Source organism: Thunnus thynnus, chromosome 15 (genome assembly GCF_963924715.1).
Source record: "Thunnus thynnus chromosome 15, fThuThy2.1, whole genome shotgun sequence".
In the NCBI taxonomy this organism is placed as follows: Eukaryota; Metazoa; Chordata; class Actinopteri; order Scombriformes; family Scombridae; genus Thunnus; species Thunnus thynnus.
Window position 1 is genome coordinate 24,559,110 of NC_089531.1, and position 12,789 is coordinate 24,571,898.

The window sequence follows — 12,789 nt, forward strand, 5'->3', positions numbered from 1 at the left end:
ACTTTGTCACCGTTCCTGCATGCTAATGTTCCTCAAACAAGCCTCCATCATGTTCCTCATAATGCTGAGACAAAAGGGAACATGTCTAATATTAGAATAGGCATGGAATATTACAACTACAAATGGCTATATTTTCCTGATATGATTTGGGCTGCAAAATTTCTGGACATTTTCTGCTCTATCTTCACTCTCATATAAACTACAAGATCTAGTTTGGCCTCACTTATAGTTTAAGATATGGCAACTGCACACACTTCGCCATACCCAATTGACCTCCATGCATATACCTGTCAGAAACACAGCACACTCAATCAAACGATTCAGTGATTCAGTCACCTCTAAACTTAAAGTACTTTTTTCCCCTCTACTATCAGGCTCAACCCTGCAAGTCAAAGCTGTGTGAATTCCATTAAGATATTCCACCCCCACCACTCTCTTCTCGTGGTTTTGATTATGATATGAGCTGAGGAGTTAATAAGCGTATTAATTACCTGTGTAGGAGACAAACCAGCTCCCAGAGCGAGCCCACAAACCCCCTCCCCTCCTCCCACACACCAACCAAGGACCATCACTGTTGTGTTTAAATGAGCCATCATCGCCTGACTGTCTCCAAGGTCAGCCAAGGCTCTGCTGTTAGCGCACTACCTGCTGTAAATCTCTAAAGTCACACAGTAATGAGAAGAATTAGAATAATACAAGGTCAAGCAGGACGACAGAGAAAACGACAGAGGGATATGGAAAGAGAGGGGGAATGGAGAACAGAATAAAGTAGAGAATGAGGAAATTGTAATCCTCCTGGAGACTGGATGAAATCACAGCTAGATACTTAAGTTTCTAATTATCTCTCTTTGTCAGAACATAAAGTTTTCTGTTAGGCATAAGCCCACATACACACACACATTAACAGACGGCACACACAGCATGACAAGTCCCGACATTTCTGAAAAAAAAGAGCCGAATCTCATAGATTCGCTTGATATGACTGTATGTCCGTCGCTCTCACCCACATCATCGAACACACTGCACAATAACGCGATATCTTCTGCGAATTTCAATGTGGATGCGTCTGGCGCTTTGGGCATGCCAGGGCATAGGTGCCTTTTCACAGTAAGCTCCAGTGGAAAGAGCCAAAAGCAGAGCCAGAGAAGAAGAGCATCAGCTCAGCGTGTACAGCATGTACAGCCAGAGGTCAGTACAGGTCAGCACACTGGAGTTGCCCACAGCCCAAATAACAAGCAGAACAAACAGCAGGATTTCATTTCTCAGCTGCAGAGTTTCTCCTCTGAATGCTTATAGGATTTGGTATACACCAGTGCTGTCGGGATAGCAGAATTGTAACTTTCATAAGTTGCAACAGTCAATGTTTAACCTTTTTTACCTATAAAAAGAGAAGTACATCCATTTTATTGTGGTTAAATTAACCTACAACACACAGTAGATTCCCTTCACTTCTCAGGCTGTGCTGAGACAATTAGTTGGTCGACAGAAAAATGTCAGTTTTGATAAATGATTAATCATTTAAGTCATTTAGCGAGCAACAATGCCAAATATTCTATGTTTACAGCTCTCAAAAGTTGAAAAGATTTGCTGCTTTTTATTTGCTTTCGACCATTATAAACTGAATATCTTTAAGATTTGTACTGTTGGTCAGATAAAACAAGCAACTTGGAGAGGCCTTTTCTATTTGTTGATTAGTCAATTATGAAAATGATCATTAGATGCGTCCAGTTGTCGCAGTTTAAACATAAGAATGTAATCTTTTCATGTCTGACCAGACTGAAAATATGTTTTCTTGTGATTTGAATTTATATTTGTCTTGGGGAGAAAGACTGGACATCATTTGCATTTCTTGCCAGCACATCTGCGCGTCTTATTGGATGACTGGATTTTTCAACTAGGTGAACTTTCTGAACAGTCGCAGGTGATGGTAGAAACAGCCAATGTCGTTTCTGAATCCCTCAACCTCTACTTTACATTTCATTCACCTTCCATCCACATCCATATTCACATATCCGGTGTATTTTTCTCTAAAAGTTGGGTGGTGAAGAGCTTAAATGTTAATTTTATAAAAACTTGTAGGCCCCGGATGCAATCAGATTACAGGGTTAGGGTTAGCTCATGTTTACATTTCTAATGCTCCTCATCTTTTTTAATAGCTGTTGCATTAACTCTCTTTCAGCTGTAGAAAAGAGCTGTAGGTAATCTCCATCTGACTCTTCAGAGGAGAATCTGTATCATCAATAACATGGTGCTTTAGCCCTGAAACATCATCCATCTACATTGCTGTTGTAATACAGAATTAAACACAATGTTTACTGCCTGATGTCTCCTTTTCCCCAATTGCTTCATACAGACTCCTGTGGACCACTGCAGGGACAACTACACCTGCATCTCAATCTTCACAGATTTTTTTTTTTTTTTTCACATACAGAGAATCACACGTCTGCCAACAGGTACAGACATCTCCCAAGAGGTAATGTCAGTCTGAGTTGTCATACACCCACTTAGATGAGAATTTAACCTGATTCTGACCCACTATTTACACTTCACTTTCACGTGACACCTGGTGTATACTCACAGGCATTCAATATGTGTAAAACCAATCAATACAAGTCTACAGGTCAAAATGACCCTTAACAGCATCTAAACATGCACAATCTGCACTGTGTCAAAAGGTTACTTATAAGTACAGGGCACCAAACAAGGAAAAGTCATTACATTTCAAGACGTAAAGATGAAGGTAAAAATGTGTTTGTTCAACTCAAAAAGCTCAAATAGGTCAAACTAACCTTCAAAACAATAGGTTTGTTAAAGGAATGGTTTGAAATTTGGGGAAATACACTTATTCACTTTCTTGCCGCGAGCTACATGAAAAGATTGATACCGCTATCATTTCTGTACACTGAATATAAAGCTACAATCAGTCGCCGGGTAGCTTAGCTTAGCATAAAACAGCTAAATTAAAAAAACAACATATAATGTATCAGTCAGTGAGCTTTAGAGGTTCTGATAGGCAGTTTCTTGAATCCTTTGAACATAGTGAGGCTAGCTATTTCCCCCTGCTTCTAGTCTTTATGCTAAGCTAAGCTAACCGGCTGCTGCCTGTAGCTTTATACTTATATGAGATACTTATCTTCATACAGATATGAGAGCAGTATCAATTTCCTTGTCTAAGTCTTGGCAAGGAAGCTAATAAGCATAAATACACTTATCTTGTAAACCTAAATCACACAGTGAATTAATTTCTGGTGGTCACTGAGTGGGTGCTTCCAAGCTGGATTGTGGCTAAGACGAGTGTGAAGTGTTCTGATAAATACTTTCAAGTAATTACCGAGAGACTAAGTTTTTCAACCCTTTGAAAACACAGATTGCCCAAAACTAGTTGTTATCACTCAAGTGCAAATTTGCCAAAAACTCTATAAGATAAACATCATTTTGCACAGGGAATTTGATGTCAGTTGGGTTTCTATATTCCTCAACCCTGTGAGCAAAATACCTCCAGATTCCAGCCTCCTCTCCAGTTTAGTCCATCAGTTTTATTTGGACTGGGATTCAGCTGAGGACATGCTGGACTGTTTGGTGCTGAGTTTATGTTTTCAGTTGTTTGACCCTGACTGCTGCAGTCCTCTGTCAACATCCAGAATGCAGCTCTGTGTATTCCAATCCTCTTCCTCTTCTTTTCCAATTGATCCGTTTATGGCCTCCTGTGACGATGTGGAATTTGCTGCTTGCAGAAAACATTCAGTGCAAACACAGAGAAGCCGATTCAATCCCTTACAACAGCCCAGAACTGCTGAACTACTGTTTTATTTCAACTTCATCAAGCAAACAATAATGTAAGTGTGGAATTAGCGGCGGAAATAAGAATCAGCTCATGTACACCGGCTTTAGCACAGACAGCTATGAGCTCTTATCCTCAGGTTGTTGGTTTTTCGTGCGTCTGCTGTGTGTCTGGATGCTCTCAGTCTCATTTGCATTCATATGACAAAGCAGCGGCCATAAAAAGTGACATAGGCGGGAGCGTAATGTAATGGCCTTTTTTAAAGTAATAATGTACTGAGTGGGTATATTTATATGAATGTCACACAAGTGTGTGATGGTAAAAGGGCAGGAATTACAGTGCAAGTGGTGCGTGTGTGTGTATGTGTATGTGAGGGGAGGTTTACTTTCCTGCTTCATGTGGTTGCTGCACATCATCAGTGAAGTGAAAGACAGCATTCTGGCATCTTTTACACTCCAATACACAAGAGAATAAATTCCCTCACAAGACCACCCTTCCCTTCTCACACACAGACGCACACACACACACACACACACAGGCATCGCATCCTTCTAAAAAAAGCATAAACATTAGGCACGAGGAAGTTGCTGAGAAGTGAAAAGCCTTCTAAGCTGTTGATCCTGTTTGCTGCTTTGAAATTTTCCAGGAAATCTTCCTTTTCAATCTTTTTCACTGAGGGATGAGCGCATGGCGTAGGAGGCTGGCGGAGACGGAGTCTTATCTATCGCGGGGCAGAGCAGCACTCTCTGAAGCTCAGCACACTCAGGTGCTTCATCTCGTGTGTCCTCTGCCAGTAAGCCTAAACCCTTATGAAACAGCGGGACGGCTTGAACAGGAGATCATATGGGGAAGTGGTGTCTGGTAAGCCAGTATCCATGGGCAACACACTAACAAAATATAAAGTGTCTAAATGGTAAGAGATGTCCAGCGAGTCCTCCAAACCTAAAGGACAAAATAGTAGACAAAATGACCCATGACTGTTACAAAAATTATGAGTGATCATATGAGTGTTTTCTGATCTGGTTTGGCAACTTAAACTACTTGGTCAGGTTTAGGGAAGACTGCTGACTGCAGGTAGGAGATGAAATATGAAAAGCGACCTCCAGTGTCAGAGTCAGTCAAGCAGAAACCATCGTGTTATATTGTGTTATTGTGTTATTTGCCTTTATTTCACTGCTAGTGTGTTTTCACAAAGAATCATGTTACCAGAGTGCTAAATGGATTTGCCTTAATACATACTAGAGAAAACACAGTAATTGCTGAGTGGATTATGTCCACTGGCACAATTTTCCAGTCCTACTCCTTCTGTACAATCGCTGAAAATAGTCCCCAACAAATACACTATTTACTCCTGTTTGAGTAATGTTTGCTAAAAACTACAGTGCTCAGCTGTTTTAGGGCATTGTTTAGCCTTGTATATTGTGTGAGCCATTTTTGAAGATTCACTGCTTCAGTAGGAATTGCTTACAATAACCAAATTAAAGGATTTTTTCAGCCTTTTCCTTTAACCAAGTGATTTGCCTAAACATAACCATAAAAATGTTAATCATGCGTTAGTTGCCATAAGCAGATATTGTAGTAAAACAAATGGAATACATTATCAGTGAATGTTTTGCTGAGAATGGACGTTCAGTATTGACATTTTTATGACTTTACCCCTTCGTTAATTTAAAATGTAATCCAGGCTGCTGCAAATTTTAGGAAACAGGGTTTGGTTTTTCTGTCCGACTTTATTTGATGCAAACAGTTCTGTTACTTTCCTTTCCTTTTCCCTTTTGTCTTTTTAATTTTATAAAGTCATACAGCCTCCGGATAAAAGCAGATTTTTAGTGCAAACACATTTTTGCCTCCGTTCATGATGTCTTTGTAGAGATTTTGCATGTAATTACACTGACTCTAAAATTCACTTCATTGTCAGTCTGAACACACCTTAAGAGATTTTTGCAGCATAAGAATGTTGCACCTTCACCACTTTTCACCTTTGTTTCTCAAAGACAGCAGTAATTCCGCACAGCCGCAAGAAAACGCTTGTCATCACAACTTAAAACTACTGTACATTACATGTTTGAACAGATGATAGTCCTGTCCCAGGTCCCCTTAGTCCCTGACTGAATGAGAACATTTGGTTTAGGAAAGTGAATGAATAAAAAAAGTCCTGAGGCAAGGTATACCCTGCAGTGGATCTGTTCAGCGGCCAGCAGCTAGTGAAATAAGGATCCCGCTGTGAATATGTGTGACTTTGTGAAAATGAAACAGGGAATTGTTCGCGAAGAGCACACAAGCTCAGCAAAAACCCCTTCCCTTGATAAAATAAAGAAGGTTAAAAATATATGTGCAACTGTCGTTTGTGTCTTATGAACATTTGATGGCTGATGGTTCGGTATTTCAGTAACCAGAGGTTGGGTTTCTTTCAACATGAAAAGCTTTTTTTTTTTTGCAGTCTGCAGCCCTTCTGAGCGGGGATGACGATGGGAAAAGCAAAGTAAAGAGAAAAAGTTAGGGAGGCCAGAGAGAAGAGAGAGGGGGGTAGAGAGAATGAGAAAGAAAACACATATCTAGCTCAGAGGAGAAGCCTCTGAGGAGAGACGAGTTTTGCTCATTTTATTTGAACTTGTTCGTGTTCATTTGAGAAGTTGCTGCTGCTGAGAGATGCTCTGAATTAAGGGAAGAATAAGTTGGCAAGGGGTAAAAAAAAAAAAAAAAAAAAAAAAAAGCATGGTGAGATTGCGACAAGTCCTTTGTGGAAATGTGGAAATGCTTATCTGACTAAAGGAAGGGGGACGAAGGCCCTGACAGATTCAGGGCAAAGTGTGTATGTGTGTGTGTGTGTGTGTGTGTGTGTGTGTGTGTTTCTTCCTCTTATTTGTCCTGCGAAATAGGACATGGTAAAAAGGTTCCTGCTCATCTACTCTCGTGTCATTCTTTCAAGGGCAAACAACCTATGTGGCTGGTTCTGATGTCTTATTAAAACACAAATAAAAACACACACACACACACTGACAGTGTACGTACACATTCTGTAAGAGGAATCAGAGCAAGGGAATAGATGGAATTTTCTCTCGCGCTCGCAGAAAATCCCCAGTATGCTGCCAGTCTGAAGGTAACCTTTCCCTTCCTCCCTTTATCTTCGTCTGTGTAACACCCTCTCCTCACTTCGTTTCTCACCTCCTTTCTCTCATCGCACAAAAGGACACCTCGCTTAAAGGTGAGCCTGCGATGAGATGAAATTTAATCAGACAAGAGGGCACATTCAATAGATCGCCAAAGGGGAGAAATAAACACTTTCTCTGCTTTTAAAAACAGTCCAAGAGACAGCCAGCTCGACAGAAAATGCCCGTAATCAAAACATAACTGTAACTGCCCTCGCTACAAAGTAATAACCACTGACAAATTGAATTGCATACTTTTCATGCCACTTGTGTCATCAAGTGTTTTGTGAGGCAACGAAAATAGCTGGGAAATCGTTTACCAAGGCAGCGGATGGCCTGTGCAGTCAGCAAAAAAGGTGACGGGTCATGAATTCTGTTTTCCACAGGGAAAAAGAGGATGAAAAACACTTCTGAGGGAATGAATGATAGAAGAGCCACGTTGGTCTCAAAGCCTGACGCTGCCAAAACACACCGCTGCGTGCTTGTGTGCAGGTGTATGTGTGCGCGAGCAAAGTGCACAGCGCGGCCTCTATGTGTATGTAGGTGTTTGAGTCTGTATGTTTGCGTGCCTGAAAAGGGACTGAATTCATGTTTGTGTGTGTGAACATGTTAAGGTTTGAATGTCAGTTTGTGGGTAGTGTGTGTGTGTGTGAGAGAAAGGTCATGAAGCCATTAAATAAAAGAAATATATTCAAAAGTCAGACCTTAAAAGAATAGTTAAGCTTTTTTTTCTCAAGAGTTAAAAGAGAAGATTAATAGAGTTGAAAAGTGTGAAAGGCCGCTGGTTCCAGATGTGTTTTTTGTGGGTCTGTATCCCATTTCAAAATGTTCCTAGATGTTTCTTAACATAGAAGCTCAGGACTCTCCCGAATAAAAAATGATCCTATAGGATTATGTTATGACCACCGGTTTCAATGAGAAATCATGTTTTGTCTGTCATTTTGGCATGTCGGACGGCTAAAAATATTATAAATCCCCTGGTCACTCAGCCACCGTTGCTATGGAGAAGAAACCAGTCAGGCACGAATCAGAGCGGTAATGAATTCAAAGCGCTTCGACGTTGCAGCTGTAAACAAAACGCAGCGCCATAGTTACTGAATTCACTCAGAGGTGACCCAGAAATAAAAAAGGGAACTGATTTGCACTGGGGATTGTAAAATCAGTTTTCTCACCACTGTGATCTTTAGCTTCCACTCACAGTTAGACAGTGTATGTCACAGAAATTTTAAGCTTGGCAATTGGCTGTTTACACTTTGGGAGTTGTAGTTAACTTCTACCCTGAAATTGTTATGTACAGTCTTTAGAGTCTTGCAAATTAAAAGGGATGATTACTTCTGGAACCAGGGGTGCCCAGAATAGTTCCTCTCACTTCCCAACTCTGTTCCCCTCTCACATGTGTCTGTGCAGAGCTGGAGCAGGGTGGTAATAATAATAACTTTATTTGTATAGCACAAAAATGAAAATACAATACATAGAATGCATACTTCAGTGGTGGTAATTTGAGACTTAATCAGCAAAAAACTCTAAGCCACTATCATCCCTGTACCTAAAAAGTCTGCGTCTGTGTCTAGTCTAAACGACTACCGCCCTGTGGCACTCACTCCCATTCTGATGAAGTGCTTTGAAAAACTAGTTCTCAAGCACATCAAAAACGACACCCCAGACAGGCTGGACCCTCACCAGTTTGCATACAGAACCAACAGATCAACAGACGATGCCTTCTCCACTGTCTTCCACTCAGTCTTCACACAGATTGAAAATAATGACATCTATATCAGAATGCTGTTTGTTGATTTCAGCTCAGCATTCAATACAATCTCCCCCATGAAACTTTGTACTCTGGGCTTGAGTACCACACTCTGCAACTGGATATTGGACTTCCTCACAAACAGACCCCAGACAGTTTGGATTGGTGGTCACACTTCCTCCACTCTAGTGTTAAACACTGGAGCCCCCCAGGGTTGTGTGCTCAGCCCCCTCCTATTCACGCTGTACACCCATGACTGCAACCCCCGACATGGAGAAAACTCTGTTGTGAAGTTTGTGGACAACGCCCTCATCATCGTCTGGGTTTCAAACAACGAGAGTTCATATCGGGAGGATATCAACAATCTTGCAGAATGGAGTACAGAGAACAACCTACTGCTCAATGTCAACAAAACCAAGGAGCTGATTGTTGATTTTAGAAAAAAGGAGGTTAAGACACACACCCTTGTACACATCAGTGGAGCTTAGGTGATGCAGGTGACCAGTTTTAAGTTCCTGGGTATCAGCATCACAGAGAACCTGTGTCCTCTCCACCCTAGTAAAAAAAAAAAAAGCTCAGAAACCACTGTACTTCTTAAGGAAACTTAAAAAGGAAAAATTCCCATCCCGACTTCTTGTTAACTTTTACAGAGGAGCAATAGAAAGCATTCTGACTGGAAACATCACAAATTGGCATGAGATGTGCACGGCCCAAGACAGGAAGGCCCTGCAGCCGGTAATTAAAACCGCCCAGAACATCATCAGTACCCATTTACCAAGCATCAGTGATATCGGTGAGGTGAGGTGTCTGCAACAACACCCACCCCAGCCACAGCCTGTTCACCCTGGTGCCGTCTGGCAAGAGATACAGAAGTATCTGCTGTTGTACCACCAGACTACAGAGCAGCTTCTCTCTTCAGGCTGTGAGACTCCTCAATTCATCCTCTGCACTCCAATCTAAAAAATAGTTTTATTTTTATGACTTATTATTTATTAATCCATTTATATAATTTCTGGGTCAACAAACTACATTTCATTATACAATCTTGTGTTGTAGAATGATAATAATAAATCAATCTTGAATCTGTAAATCGGCACCTAGGTCTCTGAAGCCATAAGCAAACAGAACCTCCCTTTTCTCAACAGACAGACTCACCACCGGCCTTGATTAACCAAAATAAGCTTCTTTCAGCTTACCCCCGAGCATCTTCCCACAGGTTGAACCTCACTGTGGGTCTTATCTGTGTCAGGCACAACCTAAAGCTGCCCGGAAAGAAACCAACCTCAGTGATGCTTTGGGAGTTAAAAATACACATCACAGTCTTTTCTCAAACTTACCAACCACTGACCTCAGCACCTATGTAACATAAGATGTAAAATGAAACCCACTTGGTAATAATAATAAAAATAAAATAAAATAAAGTGAAAATACAATACATAGAATGCGTACTTCAGTAGTGGTAGTTTGAGACTTAATAAGTGAAAACTCAAAGTATTTCGCCACGTGTACACAATCTGTAAATCGGCGCCTAGATCTCTGAAGCCATAGCCAAGCATAACAGAACCTCCCTTTTCCCAACAGACACACAGTCACCACTGGTCCTGACTGGTAGTTAGCCCAGCTTGGCTAGCTAGCATAGGACTGGAGGTAGGAGAAAACAGCTAGCCCTAGACATCTCCAAAGTTCAAAAATACACCTGCCAGCACCTTTAAAGCCATTAATTAGCAACCCACTGTGACCCACTGCTTTTGTTTGTGAGCAAATAGTTTCAGCACATTAACTCCACTTAAAACGCCGAATTGTTGTTGTACATGTGTATTTGTGTGCAGACATACAATGTGTTTGTAACTATGTTGGTAAGTTACATTTCTCACTTTTTCCATAGCCAGGCTCATTGTTTCCCCATTTCCATGCTACGCTAGGCTAATCGCCTCTTGGCTCCAGCTCTGTCCTTTAACGCACAGACATGTTCTCCCCTAACTCTAAGAAAGAAAGTGAATGAGAGTAGTTCCACAAATGTTAAAACTATTAATTTGAACAAAATCAGTTAGTTGACTTGTGTCATAAATTGAGAATTAGACTGATTTCATTTGCTTTCAGTTATTACACTTCTCAGTTCTAACATTTCAATTGATACCTCAACTACCTTCAACTGCTGTAACTGTTTCAATTTGAATTGCAACTCCCATACAATATTTCCCAAGCAAAAATACCAACATTTGAGGATATCTTAACTTCTTCCGAGTTTCAAATAAACTCTGGAATCAGAACTTATCAAGCCCCACATAGATCTTTACACGTGGCATGACAAGGCAGATCACAACTAATGACAGCTTTAAACACTCTTGGCCCAACAACAATCAAATTCAAATAAACTTGAGAATCTGGATTTATAGTATGCAGGATGTACTCCCTTTTATCATCAAACTACGCTGTTAAAATTTGGATTCATCTCCCTGCACTGATAAACCGGCTTTCTAATTTAAATGAGATCTTACACAATAATGACACCAAAAAACAAGCTGACATCAACATTTTTACACTACAGAAATTAGCAACCAAAAGCACATTCAAATGCAGTTGGTCTTTAGGATACCAAGTTTGCTTTAGGCTATTAAATGTACCAGATGGTTGGGGTTTTACTGCAACACAGTGATTCATGGAATGCCAGACAACAAGACAAACACAGTGCTGTCCTAATTTGACTTGCAAATATGTGATTGCTGACACCCATCATATTGTCTTATCCAGTAAAGCAGTCCATGTAGAAAAGAAATGAGGACTTCTCTGTAAAAACATTGTCATTGTAGTTTTGTCTTCCTGTGTCAGTTTAAGACATTTGAGAACATAAGCGATGTCAGGTTTTCTTTACAAAATGTGTCTAACAAAGTGAGATTAAAATTAGGAGCATCAGTTCAACACTTTATTTCCAACTAGACACAGCAGGAAGGACTCCACCTGATTCCAATGCTTAACAGTAAACAATGACTCCCTCTTGTGGTTTAGGGAAGGACTAACAAGTGAAGAGAAATACTATATTTCACCCATGTATTTTGCATTCCATAGGGATTCAACCTGTAAAGGGCATGATTAAGCCTGCAAGCATGCATACATATGAACACACACCCATCTCTGCTTAGACACACGCAGACAATCTCACACACTGATAAACTCATTTAATTAATGGATTAAAAACATTTGGAGTAGCTCAAGACTTCAGCCTCAAGGCCAAACTTTCATCACATAACAGCTTTCTGAGGGATTTGGGGCAAATTGTTATCCTGTTGATATTACATTACATCAGTCAATGTGTCTATGGGCAATAAAGCACCAATGTTTTTCTAAATGCCAATTTCCAGACAAGTTAATTTCACCATTTTACATTCTGCCAAGTCCTTTGCTCCATGCACACAGCTCAAATGGAAATCAATTAACAAGTTGGAAAACATGAATATAAGAGTATATAATCATTTTCTGAGTCCATTTCAGTGAATCTTCTCTGTGGGTGTGAGAAATGCTTATGTTACACACTGCATGTATAATACATTAACAAAGGTTATGAAAATTTCACTGTTCAAGCCGTGATCAGAATGTTGTAAAGCTCCTTTTTTAAAATCTGGCATCACACAGATATGAAGTCTAAATTGCCAAACTCCATTAAAATGAATCTCGCTATCTTCTATCACTGTAAGAAATTTATTTTAAAAATTGTCTTAGATAAACATCATTCAGGTTTCATTTTGCAGGAACATCTCTCTAATGGCTTCAGTCTTGATTGATGGGGACAACTTCCTTTATTTCATCTGATGGCTAATGGTTATACAACATAGCCTGGCGGGGAGTCAGCTCTTAACATGTCCTTACTTAACCTGCAGACTTCACTTTTAGAGCACAAGGCAAAAAACTTAGTGGCTGACATGCCCGTGAATAGCCCACAAACATCTCACAGGAGGAAATGTGGAGAAGAGCCTAAGACACATAAATCAACATACAGTATTATGTTGAGACATTCTGGTTTGTCATGTAGGGGGAGGGGGAAAAATGGAGAAAAGTTTCTTCCAGAGAATTACATGGCATCATATGGCAAACAATTCTGATATATATTAATCATT